Source organism: Oncorhynchus nerka, linkage group LG15, assembly GCF_034236695.1.
Source record: "Oncorhynchus nerka isolate Pitt River linkage group LG15, Oner_Uvic_2.0, whole genome shotgun sequence".
In the NCBI taxonomy this organism is placed as follows: domain Eukaryota; kingdom Metazoa; phylum Chordata; class Actinopteri; order Salmoniformes; family Salmonidae; genus Oncorhynchus; species Oncorhynchus nerka.
Genome location: NC_088410.1, coordinates 33962136 through 33976446, shown reverse-complemented (window position 1 = coordinate 33976446; position 14311 = coordinate 33962136). Strand labels below are relative to the sequence as shown.

Below are 14311 nucleotides of genomic sequence, written 5' to 3'. Positions count from 1 at the left end.
TAAACCCTGCTGGCAGTGAATGAACAATAAATTGAGTGGTCAAGCTAGTGTGTGTCTTAATGTTCTAGATGCCAATGACCCGTGAGGTGTGTGTTTTTCAGGACCGGGACTGTGCCCTGTCCCCAGAGGAGCTGAAGGACCTGTTTGACGTGTTCCCTTACATGCCCTGGGGTCTCGACGTCAACAACACGGTGTGCACCAACGACGAAGGCTGGATCACCTACCAGGGCTACCTGTCCCAGTGGACGTAGGTTACCACTGCATGCACAGACAGACAGGCATCTATACAGACACACACAGACAGGCATCTATACAGACACACACAGACAGGCATCTATACAGACACACACAGGCAGGCATCTTTACAGACACACACAGGCAGGCATCTTTACAGACACACACAGGCAGGCATCTATACAGACACAAACAGGCAGGCATCTATACAGACACACACAGGCAGGCATCTATACAGACACACACAGGCAGGCATCTATACAGACACACACAGACAGACTTGAGAACGCACAGACAGACCGACCAGAAAACACACAGACAGACAGACCGACCTGAAAACGCACAGACAGACAGATACGCACTCAAATCAAATTTTATTGGTCACATATACATGGTTAGCAGATGTTATTGCGAGTGTAGGAAAATGCTTGTGCTTCTAGTTCCGACAGTGCAGCAATATCTAACAACTACCTAATACACACAAATCTAAGTAAAGGAATGGAATAAGAATATATACATATAAATAAATCGATGAGTGATGACCGAGCAGCATAGGCAAGATGCAATAGATGGTATAAAATACAGTATATACATATGAGATGAGTCATGCAAGATATGTAAACATTATTAAAGTGGCATTATTAAACTGACTAGTGATCCATTTATTAAAGTCTGGATGTAGGCAGCAGCCTCTCTGTGTTAGTGATGCCTGTTTAACAGTCTGATGGCCTTCAGAGAGAAGCAATTTTTCAGTCTCTCGGTCCATCTTTGATGCACCTGTACTGATCTCGCATTCTGGATGGTAGCAGTGTGAACAGCCATTGGCTCGGGGGGTTGTTGTATTTGATCCTTTTGGCCTTCCTGTGACATCGGGTGCTGTAGGTGTCCTGGAGGGCAGGTAGTTTGCCCCTGGTGATGCGTTGTGCAGACCGCACCACCCTCTGTAGAGCCTTGCGATTGAGGGCTGTGCAGTTGCTGTACCAGGTGGTGATACAGCCCGACAGGATGCTCTCAAATGTGCATCTGTTAAAGGGTGTGAGGGTTTTAGGTGTTGCACCGCCTTCACAACACTGTATGTGTGGGTGGACCATTTCAGGTTGTCTGTGATGTGTACGCTGAGGAACTTGAAGCTTTCCACCTTCTCCGCTGTTCCGTCGATGTGGATAGGGGGGTGCTCCCTCTGCTGTTTCCTGAATTCCACGATCATCTCGTTTTGTTGACGTTGAGTGAGAGATTGTTTTCCTGACACCACACTCCGAGTGCCCTCACTTCCTGCCTATAGGCTGTCTCGTCATTGTTGGTAATCAAGCCCACTACTGTTGTGTCGTCTGCAAACTTGATGATTGAGTTGGAGGCGTGCATGGCCACGTAGTCATGGGTGAATAGGGAGTACAGGAGGGGGCTGAGAACGCACCCTTGTGGGGCCCCAGTGTTGAGGGTCAGCGAAGTGGAGATGTTTCCTACCTTCACCACCTGGGGGCGGCCCTTCGGGAAGTCCAGGACCCAGTTGCACAGGGCGGGGTTGAGACCCAGGCCTTCAAGCTTAATGATGAGCTTGGAGGGTACTCTGGTGTTGAATGCTGAGCTGTAGTCAATGAACAGCATTCTTACATAGGTATTCGTCTTGTCCAGATGGTAGGGCAGTGTGATGGCGATTGCATCATCTGTGGACCTATTGGGTCGGTATGCAAATTGAAGTGGGTCTAGGGTGACAGGTAAGGTGAAGATGATATGATCCTTGACTAGTCTCTCAAAGCACTTCATGATGATAGAAGTGTGTGCTATGGGGCGATAGTCATTTAGTTCAGTTACCTTAGCCTTCTTGGGTACAGGAAGAATGGAGGCCATATTGAAACACGTGGGGACAGCAGACTGGGATAGGGAGAGATTGAATATGTCATGTGAGGGCAAAATTGCAAGATTATGTTGTAATGCCGTAATTGCATCAAATGGTTATTTTATGCAACAGAAAAGAGTGTTCTTATAACTCTATTGTGTCTGTGTGAACTGAAAGTGGGCCTCTGGGAGATTTAACACTGACAGGAGATTTATTATGTCTTTGGGTGGTACCGCGTTCCAGAGCATGAGTTAATGTTTTTGTACTGGTGTACAAGGGCGAGATGGCTCCAGTATGGAGTTGGGGGGCCAGACCCTGGCCTCTACACAATAAGGACAGTATTTACAGCAGATACTGTTTGCTGTGAATTATTAGTAACCTTGTGACCCGTTCCATACATCTGTTGTTTGTCATGAACATCCAGGAGGATGGACTTTGTTATAAAATGCTGTGCATGCTCTGAGGACGCAGCTAGGAATGCCGTCTGGGCCGGCAGCCTTGCGAGGGTTAACACGTTTAAATGTCTTACTTAAATGTCTTACTCACGTCTGAAGTTCAAATGTATGCAGATGATACAGTGATATATGTGCATGCAAAGAGCAAACAACAAGCTGCACAAGAACTCACTACTGTAATGGTCCAGGTTACAAAGTGGCTCAGTGACTCGTGTTTGCATCTCAATGTGAAAAAAACTGTTTGCATGTTCTTCACAAAGAGGGCAACAGATGCTACTGAGCCAGATGTCTATGTGTCAGGGGAGGAGCTCCAGGTGGTATCCGATTTTAAGTACCTTGGCATCATACTTGATTCCAACCTCTCTTTTAAAAAGCATGTGAAAAAGGTCATTCAAATAACCAAATTAAACCTAGCTAATTTCCGATTTATACGAAATTGTTTGACTACAGAGGTAGCAAAACTGTACTTCAAATCTATGATACTCCCCCACTTAACATACTGCTTGACTAGTTGGGCCCAAGCTTGCTGTACAACATTAAAACCTATTCAGTCTGTCTACAAACAGGCTCTCAAAGTGCTTGATAGGAAGCCCAATAGCCATCATCATTGTCACATCCTTAGAAAGCATGAGTTCTTGAGTTGGGAATACAAGACGCATGTCTTGTATTCAAGATCCTTAATGGCCTGGCTCCCCCTCCACTCAATATTTTTGTTAAACAGAAAACCCAGACATATGGCAGCAGATCCACAAGGTCTGCCATGAGAGGTGACTGTATAGTTCCCCTAAGGAAAAGCACCTTTAGTAAATCTGCATTCTCTGTGAGAGCTTCACATGTCTGGAATACACTGCCATCAGACACACATAACTGCACCACATATCACACTTTCACAAAATGCTTGAAGACATGGCTAAAGGTCAATCAGATTTGTGAACATGGTCCCTAGCTGTGTGTTGCCGCTTTCCATGTTGTCTGTTGTCTGTAGCTTGTGAGGTGTGGAAACACTTTGTTGCTTTTATGAATTTTGTCTTGCTGCTTTTTGTTTTATGTTGCTCTGTCTGTATGCTACGTCTTACTTGTCCTATGTTGCTCTGTCTGTATGCTATGTCTTGCTTGTCCTATGTTGCTATGTCTTGCTTGTTCTATGTTGCTATTGTCTATATTGTAATTGTTTTTAATAACCAGGGACAACGGTTGAAAATTAGCCGGCTGGCTAAATCCGGCACTTTTACTGAAACGTTGATTAATGTGCACTGTCCCTGTAAAAATAAAAAATAAACTAAACTAAACTAAACTAAACGTCGGCCACGGAGAAGGAGAGCCCGCAGTCCTTGGTAGCAGACCGCGTTGGTGGCATTGTATTATCCTCAAAGCGGGCAAAGAAGTTGTCCAGTTTGTCTGGAAGCAAGACGTCGGTATCCGTAACGTGGCTGGTTTTCTTTTTGTAGTCTGTGATTGTCTGTAGACCCTGCCATATTCGTCTTGTCTGAGCTGTTGAATTGCGACTCCACTTTGTCTCTATGCTGACATTTTGCTTGTTTGATTGCCTTGCGATGGGAATAACTACACTGTTTGTATTCGGCCATATTCCCAGACCTCTTTCCATGGTTAAATGCGGTGGTTCGCACTTTCAGTTTTGCACGAATGCCGCCATCCATCCACGGTGTCTGGTTAGGGTAGGTTTTAATAGTCACAGTGGGTACAATATCTCCTATGCACTTTCTTATAAACTCACTCACCGAATCAGCGTATAAATCAATATTATTCTCTGAAGCTGCCTGGAACATATCCCAGTCCGCGTGATCAAAACAATCTTGAAGCTTGGATTCCAATTGGTCCTTATCACACTTGAACAGACACAGACAGACACACACAAACAAGAGAGATGTTCTGCTGTGTTAAATCCACAAAGTGTATTGTTTCTTTATCTAAACTATGAAAGTCTGAATGAACCCCCAAGACAGTGTTTCTTACAGTGTATGACAGTTTCCATTCACTCCTCTGTGTTTCCCTGTGCCCAGGTTGACCATCTACCTGGATGTCCAGCGCTGCCTGGAGTACCTGGGTTACCTTGGTTACTCCATCATCTCTGAGCAGGAGTCCCAGGCAGCGGCCATCACAGGTGGGAGGACAGCACGTTGTCATGGCAACTGAGACGACCGCTATATTAGATATGAGCAGAGACCTATAGATATGGCTCTGAATGTGGGACAGTGTATATATTACGGTGTTATTAGTGCACCTGCGCAGGAGTCTCGTTGTAGATGAACCTGGCCTGAGTGCAATGCCAGTCATGTATTGTAATAATATGGTTGAGTAGACGTTGTTAAATTGGAACCTTGTCGTATTTGAGTTACATTGGTAGCAGAGGATGGTTAGTAACTACAATATCCCACCTCGCTTCGACGAGACGAGGTCGTATGAAAGTTGGAAAAATGAACTTGGAATCTGGACACGGGTTACTAATCTGGACAAGAAAAAGTAAGCACTTGCGGTGGTATTATCGCTTGAAGGAACAGCGAGAGATAAAGCACTGGAAATACCCGTTGAGGATTTGAAAAGGATGACGGTATGGGATCAGAGCACTGGATTCTGTGTTTCATAGAAAGGAGAAAGACCGCTCCTACCAGGCATATTCTAACTTTGATAGTGTTACTAGAGACATTTCGGTTGCAATGACGGACTACATAATTTATTTCGAACAGAGGTACCATAGGATGCTCAAGTACGAGATGGTTCTCCCGGATGCAGTGTTAGCTTTGTTGTTGGAGACTGCCTGTCTGGATGGTAGGGAGAAACAGTTGGCTTTGACTGCTTGCACTGTGCTGACTTTTGCGTTAATGAAGTCGGCACTAAAAAAAATGTTTTAGTGAAAAGACGTCTGTCGCCCCAATAACAGATGGAATGCAAGTGAGTGACGCAGCATATTACACTGAGCAGCAGAAAAAAAGGTGCCAAAAAGTCCCGTTCTCAAGACAACCAGAAGAGGGCGCCATTTCCCGGCACAAATCCGCTGGACAGATATGGAAGGAGATCAAAATGTGCTATTTGTCAAAGCACTTACCATTGGGTTAAAGACTGTCCTTGTAAAAATGAACAAGTTAAACTAACAGAGGAAATTGTAAACACAGAGCAGTATAACATTACTGTTTTCAAACCAATCTGCTTCTGATACTGAGATCGTTATAGTTGAATCCATAGGATCTGCTGTGATTGATACTGCATGTACACACACAGTTTGTGGTGCAAAATGGCTCGATAACTATGTCTGTGAACTAAATATGAAAGACGTACAAAATATGATTGACACACCAAGCAACAGCGTTTTCAAATTTGGAGATGGGAGAATTGTCCATTCTACCAAGAGAGTCAAGATCCCAGCAAACATTGGTCAGACTAAGTGTCACATTGAAACTGAGGTGGTCCCTACAGATATCCCCTTACTATTAAGCAAAGCTTCCCTCAAGAAAGCAGGCGCCATACTAGACAGAAAAAATGACAAAGCAGTGATGTTTAAACAACCAGTGACCCTTGAACTTACTACCTCAGGCCACTATTGTGTAAACATTTTAGACAAAGGACATCACACAGAGTCCATGTAAACAATTAGATTCTGACTGACACAGAGCACATGAAGATTCTGACAGTCACAGAGGACATGATCACAGAGGAGAAACACAAAGTATTGTTAAAGCTTCACAAACAGTTTGGACATGCTACAGTTGACAGACTTCAGAAGTTACTCATCCGCTCTGGAAATCAAGATGTATTTACATTCTACGGCAGATAGTTAACAGTTGTGAGACATGTCAGAAATACAGTAAACCTAAGCCCAGACCAGCTGTTGGTTTGCCACTGGCTTCCAAGTACAATGAAACAGTGGCTGTAGATCTACGAGTTGGGACCAAGTGTGTGGTACCTTCACATAATGGACCACTTCACACGCTTCAGTGCTAGAAGCATTGTGAATACAAAGAAACCCAGTGAAATTGTCAAGCACTTCATTCATTCCTGGATAAGTGTGCATGGCCCGCACCAGAAATTGTACAGTGACAATGGAGGAGAATTCAATAATAATGAAATAAGAGAAATGGCTGAGAACTTCAACATGGAAGTAAAGACAACTGCTGCATACAGTCCATGGAGCAATGGACTTGTGGAGAGACATAATCAAACACTCACAGAGATAATGCTGAGAGTGAAGCAAGACAATGGATGTGACTGGGAAACAGCCCTAGATTGGGCTTTGATGGCAGTGCTGTCCCACCCATGCACTCACACTGCTCCAACTAGTGTTGGATCTTCCCTAATCTTCCCTCTGTACTGGCTGACAAGCCACCAGCACTAGAATGGACCAGTGTGAGTGCATGGGTGGGACAGCACCTTTCAGCACTACATACAGCGAGAAAAGCGTTCACTGAAGCAGTGTTCAGAGCGAATTTACAGGGCTCTGTGTAAACCGCTTCGACCCACCAATGAGAAGTACGAGACTGGAAACAGTGTACTACAAACGAGTTGACTGTCAAGAGTGGAAAGGACTGGGAGTAGTCATTGACCAAGATGGTGTGGTGATATTTGTGATGCACGGAGGCACCATTGTCAGGGTGCATCACTCAAGATTGTGGAAAGTAAATGATCAACAAGATGGAGGTGAGAATCAGCCTCCTAATGAAAAGGACACATTAACAGACACAAACCCACAGTTGAAGTCTGAAGTTTACATACACCTTAGCCAAATACATTTACACTCAGTTTTTCACAATTCCTGACATTTAATCCTAGTAAAAAGTCCCTATTTTAGGTCAGTTAGGATCACCACTTTATTTTAAGAATGTGAAATGTCAGAATAATAGTATAATAGAGAGTATAATAATATAATTTATTTTTATTTATCCGTTATTTTACCAGGTAGATTGACTGAGAACACGTTCTCATTTGCAGCAACGACCTGGGGAATAGTTACAGGGGAGAGGAGGGGGATGAATGAGCCAATTGTAAACTGGGGATTATTAGGTGACCATGATAATTCAAAATCAAATCAAATTTATTTGTCACATACACATGGTTAGCAGATGTTAATGCGAGTGTAGCGAAATGCTTGTGCTTCTAGTTCCGACAATGCAGTAATAACCAACGAGTAATCTAACTAACAATTCCAAAACTACTACCTTATACACACAAGTGTAAAGGGATAAGAATATGTACATAAAGATATATGAATGAGTGATGGTACAGAACGGCATAGGCAAGATGCAGTAGATGGTATCGAGTACAGTATATACATATGAGATGAGTAATGTAAGGTATGTAAACAAAGTGGCATAGTTTAAAGTGGCTAGTGATACATGTATTACATAAAGATGCAGTAGATGATAGAGTACAGTATATACATATAGATATGAGATTAATAATGTAGGGTATGTAAACATATTAAGTAGCATTGTGTAAAGTGGCTAGTGATATATTTTTACATCAATTTCCATCCATTCCCATTATTAAAGTGGCTGGAATTGAGTCAGCAGCCACTCAATGTTAGTGGTGGCTGTTTAACAGTCTGATGGCTGTTAAACAGCTGTTTTTCAGTCTCTCGGTCGAGGGCCAGATTGGGAATTTAGCCAGGACACCAGGGTTAACACCCCTACTCTTACGATAAGTGCCATGGGATCTTTAATGATCTCAGAGAGTCAGGACACCCATTTAACGTCCCATCCGAAAGATGGCACCCTACACAGGGCAGTGTCAATCACTGCCCTGGGGCATTGGGATATTTATTTTTTTAGACCAGAGGAAAGAGTGCCTCCTACTGGCCCTCCAACACCACTTCCAGCAGCATTCCTCCTGACAGAGCTGGTGTAACTGAGTCAAGTTTGTAGGCCTCCTTGCTCGCACACGCTTTTTCAGTTCTGCCCACAAATGTTCAATAGGATTGAGGTCATGGCTTTGTGATGGCCACTCCAATACCTTGACTTTGTTGTCCTTAAGCCATTTTGCCACAACATTGGAAGTATGCTTGGGGTCATTGTCCATTTGGAAGACCCATTTGCAACCAAGCTGTAACTTCCTGACTGATGACTTTGAGATGTTGCTTCAATATCTCCACATAATTTTTCTACACATCTATTTCATGAATTGCACCAGTCCCTCCTGCAGCAAAGCACCCCCACAACATGATGCTGCAACCCCCTTGCTTCACGGTTGGGATGGTGTTCTTTGGCTTGCAAGCCACCCCCCTTTTCCTCCAAACATAACAATTGTGATTATGGCCAAACCGTTCTATTTTTGTTTCATCAGACCAGAGGATATTTCTCTATAAAGTATGATCTTTGTCCCCATGTGCAGTTTCAAACTGTCGTCTGGCTTTTTTATGGTGGTTTTGGAGCAGTGGCTTCTTCCTTGCTGAGTGTCCTTTCTGGTTATGTCGATATAGGACTCATTTTACTGTGGATATAGATACTTTTGTACCTGTTTCCTCCAGCATCTTCACAAGGTCCTTTTGCTGTTGTGCTGGGATTGATTTGCACTTTTCGCACCAAAGTACGTTCATCTCTAGGAGACAGAATGCATCTCCTTCCTGAGCGGTATGACGGCTACGTGGTCCCATGGTGTTTATACTTGCGTACTATTGTTTGTACAGATGAACGTGGTACCTTCAGGTGTTTGGAAATTGCTCCCAAGGATGAACCAGACATGTGGAGGTCTACAATTCTTTTTCTGGGGTCTTGGCTGATTTCTTTAGATTTTCCCATGATGTCATGCAAAGAGGCACTTTGCATTTGTAGGCCTTGAAATACATCCACAGGTACACCTCCAATTTACATTTACATTTAAGTCATTTAGCAGACGCTCTTATCCAGAGCGACTTACAAATTGGTGCATTCACCTTATGACATCCAGTGGAGCAGCCACTTTACAATAGTGCATCTAAATTTTTTAAGGGGGGTGAGAAGGATTACTTTATCCTATCCTAGGTATTCCTTAAAGAGGTGGGGTTTCAGGTGTCTCCGGAAGGTGGTGATTGACTCCGCTGTCCTGGCGTCGTGAGGGAGTTTGTTCCACCATTGGGGGGCCAGAGCAGCGAACAGTTTTGACTGGGCTGAGCGGGAACTGTACTTCCTCAGTGGTAGGGAGGCGAGCAGGCCAGAGGTGGATGAACGCAGTGCCCTTGTTTGGGTGTAGGGCCTGATCAGAGCCTGGAGGTACTGAGGTGCCGTTCCCCTCACAGCTCCGTAGGCAAGCACCATGGTCTTGTAGCGGATGCGAGCTTCAACTGGAAGCCAGTGGAGAGAGCGGAGGAGCGGGGTGACGTGAGAGAACTTGGGAAGGTTGAACACCAGATGGGCTGCGGCGTTCTGGATGAGTTGTAGGGGTTTAATGGCACAGGCAGGGAGCCCAGCCAACAGCGAGTTGCAGTAATCCAGACGGGAGATGACAAGTGCCTGGATTAGGACCTGCGCTGCTTCCTGTGTGAGGCAGGGTCGTACTCTGCGGATGTTGTAGAGCATGAACCTACAAGAACGGGCCACCGCCTTGATGTTAGTTGAGAACGACAGGGTGTTGTCCAGGATCACGCCAAGGTTCTTAGCGCTCTGGGAGGAGGACACAATGGAGTTGTCAACCGTGATGGCGAGATCATGGAATGGGCAGTCCTTCCCCGGGAGGAAGAGCAGCTCCGTCTTGCCGAGGTTCAGCTTGAGGTGGTGATCCGTCATCCACACTGATATGTCTGCCAGACATGCAGAGATGCGATTCGCCACCTGGTCATCAGAAGGGGGAAAGGAGAAGATTAATTGTGTGTCGTCTGCATAGCAATGATAGGAGAGACCATGTGAGGTTATGACAGAGCCAAGTGACTTGGTGTATAGCGATTAAATTTACATTAAATGTAATGTAAAAATCAAACATGACATCAGGTCTACTCTGTCTAGCAACCCATAGAATTTGACCCATCTTTGACCTCAATTGATCAACTTCAATTCCACAGAGAAGGGAATTCCTTTGAACGGCTCTTGAAGAATCCATGTGGATAGGTTGAAGATTATTGATATAGCTCTCCTGTTGCATCAGTATTGTTAGGTCAACTGTAATAAACTCCATGCCAACATAACAAAAATTATCATGCTCCTCACGGCCGACCTGGAAAACAGCTTTGAGGTGTGGAATCACAGTTGAAGCAAAGGTCTGTGAGCCACCCCAGATGAAGTCATCAACATGACAGGCAACTACTCCAGTCACATTGCAGTCTTGATCAAGCCAATAGACGACTGCAGGATCCACTTGTGACATGTTTCCACCTGTACTCAGCATTGTTGCCTTGACTTTGTTGTACCAGTAGAGTGATGCATCTGCCAGGCCATACACACACTTTTTTTTTTAGTTTCCACGGTATTCCTTCACTCTTAGCTTCAGGCGGATGTCTATGTGAATGTTCCTTGACAGCTCTGTTCCCTGCAAAAATGCAGATTTGATGTCTATGGAATGAAGTTTAATTTTTTTTTCTGGTAGATCACTGTCAGCAGCAATCTGAGTGAATCTGAGGCGCATGTCGGTGAATATTTTTGGAGTTCTTAGCAGCTAGCTCCTCAAAACATCTAGCCACTAGATGTGCTTTTGGCACTATTCCAGGTAAGGATTCTTTAAAGGGCACACACCCACCTTGTTGAGACACATTTTTGGCCAATGTCTTTGACTTCCTCAAACACTAAAATTTTCTTCCAATTACTGAGCTCTTCTAGCTTAGCTGGGTCAAATGACATGTCCTTTGTTTCAAGTACGTCATCATTTTGAATGTAATGCTGTTTTTCTCGATTTTCCATTGGTTCAATTCTCAGATTATGTGACAGTTCAGCTGACCCTGTTGTACCAGGAAGTATAGCTGGTTTTGAGTACTGCAAGTTGTACCAGTTCTGGTGTTTTCCTTTGGATTTTCCTGCTCGTCCAATGACGGTTGCTGGATGTGGAACACCACTTTCTTGGTCCATGTATTTAACAGTTTGTTCAGTTTTCAGATGGGAACAACCATGTTGGCTTAACACATGTGGCTGTGGTTGAATGTTTTCCTCATTTGAACGCTCAACAGTATTACCTGTGTCATGGTTGAAGGTCTCTGCTTCATTTCCTGTGTCAGGTTCAGTGTCCATATCCTTGGATGCGACATCTGGTACAGTTGAAGTTGGAAATTTACATACACTTAGGTTGGAGTCATTAAAACTTGTTTTTCAACCATTCCACAAATGTATTGTTAACAAACTATAGTTTTGGCAAGTCGGTTAGGACATATACTTTGTGCATGACACAAGTCATTTTACCAACAATTGTTTACAGACAGATTATTTCACTGTATCACAATTCCAGTGGGTCAGAAGTTTACATACACTAAGTTGACTGTGTCTCTAAACAGCTTGGAAAATTCCAGAAAATGATGTCATGGTTTTAGAAGCTTCTGATAGGCTAATTGACATCATTTGAGTCAATTGACGTCACCCCGCTCCTCCGCTCTCTCCACTGGCTTCCAGTTGAAGCTCGCATCCGCTACAAGACCATGGTGCTTGCCTACGGAGCTGTGAGGGGAACGGCACCTCAGTACCTCCAGGCTCTGATCAGGCCCTACACCCAAACAAGGGCACTGCGTTCATCCACCTCTGGCCTGCTCGCCTCCCTACCACTGAGGAAGTACAGTTCCCGCGCAGCCCAGTCAAAACTGTTCGCTGCTCTGGCCCCCCAATGGTGGAACAAACTCCCTCACGACGCCAGGACAGCGGAGTCAATCACCACCTTCCGGAGACACCTGAAACCCCACCTCTTTCAGGAATACCTAGGATAGGATAAAGTAATCCTTCTCACCCCCCCTTAAAAGATTTAAATGCACTATTGTAAAGTGGCTGTTCCACTGGATGTCTTAAGGTGAACGCACCAATTTGTAAGTCGCTCTGGATAAGAGCGTCTGCTAAATGACTTAAATGTAAATGTAAATATGTTTGATGGCTGCAACTTGGCATCCAACACAAAACACGCCACTGTACAAACCATTCATGAGGCAAACAAAGTTGTTCGTAAACTGAAATCACAACAAGTGACTAAAGTTTCAGCATGTTGGAAAAGATGACTCTGAAACTAGTTGTCTTCAGTGATGCTTCCCTAGGGCACCTTACAGATGGAGGCACACAAGATGGGCATCTAATCGTGTTTATGGGTGAAGGAGGAAGATTCTCACCCATCTGTTGGCAGTCAAAGAGGATCAGAAGGGTTGTCCGAAGCACACTTGCTGGAGAAACAGTTGCTCTTGCGGATGGAATTGACAATGCTATCTTTTTTTGCAACTCTGTTCTCGGAGCCTACCACAGGTGAGACAAAACTGCACATTCTACCTTTAGTTTTGTGTCACTGACAACTACTCCTTAGTTGATGCTGTCAAGTCAACCAAGTCTGTCACAGAGAAAAGACATTGTCTTGAGATTAGCAGCATCAAGGAACTTATTCAAGCACAGAGAATCTAGTGGATTCTAGTCTGACTAAAAGGGGAGCATTCCGTCTTGTGCTCCTAAAGGGACTCAGTAAAGGGACAGCTTGAGTAATACAAATAAAAACTTTGTCACACAACCCATCTGTAATGGGTAACTTAAATAATACTTGGGACATTTAACTATGTTGACGTTTTATTTGTCTTTAAAGAAAAGTGGGAGATTGTTAAGTTCATGTTTTAAGTATCCCTACATTTTTGTTATTACGGTGCCATCACTCTGTCATTAGTGCGCCTGCGCAGGAGTCTCGTTGTAGATGAACCTGGCCTGAGTGCAATGGCCGCCATGCATTGTGCTAATACTGTTGAGTAAACGTTGTTAAACTGGAACCTTGTCGTATTTGAGTTAACAGTAGAGAAGACAAAGATGACTGATACCAAAGTTAGCTGTAAGCTCTAGTCTACAGCCAACCTGTAAACATTGTGTGTTAGAACTTCATGTTGTATTAACTTCTCTATCTAGAGAGGAGGGACGAAGTTACTCTTACTGAAACCACATTCTGCACAGGACTAAAGACATCCAAAGCATATAAAGCATTCATTCATATACTTTCATTTGCTGTATAAACTTAACAGAGTGTGTGTGTCCTCTCCGTTCTACAGTGACGAGGGACAAGAAGATTGACCTGCAGACCCAGTGCAGTGTGTTCCGCTGTAACGTCTTCGGGGACAGCGGCAGTGGCAAGAGCGGCTTCCTGAAGGAAGAAACCTCACGGTCAGTGTCAACATTCATTCATTCCCTCAAAGAGTAATGTGAGCGTACCAAGTAATTAGGCGTCACTCTAAAGCGGGAAGGTGGAATAAACGAGTCAGGAAAAAGGTTTTTCTGATTGAACACGGTTCTCTATTGAGAGTATTTTGTCAACAAAAACATTCAAACATAATCAATGAAAAATCTTCCAAGGAAAAACACACATCTTCTTCTCCAGATGAAACAAGAACACAATAGGATAATCTTTAAACTACAACAAACATAAATCACGGTTTTGTCACCGTCTTAGTGGTTCTTTCAGCACAGCTTCTCTCTCTCGGTGGCCATCTTCCAGAGATAGTTTCCCCCCTCTCTTCTGGTTCCATTCTCTCTTTTATAGGGGAAGGAGAGTATCTCATTAGTACCGTCAGCTGTGCTTAATTGACTCTGGTTACCTTGTCTCCCAGGCTCTGTTGGGCAACTATCCATGAGCCCAGCCTGCCCTCTAGTGGTCCGTCCACATACCTTCCCCCCCAGGACCGAACCGGAGGGTCGGGCGCCAGACGCACCGTCTTGGT

General features: G+C 44.2%; 1 pseudogene; it reads left to right on the top strand.

The window, feature by feature from the left end:
- Positions 1-14311, top strand: part of LOC115142465 (mitochondrial Rho GTPase 1-A-like) — a 42186-nt pseudogene that overhangs the window by 16885 nt on the left and 10990 nt on the right.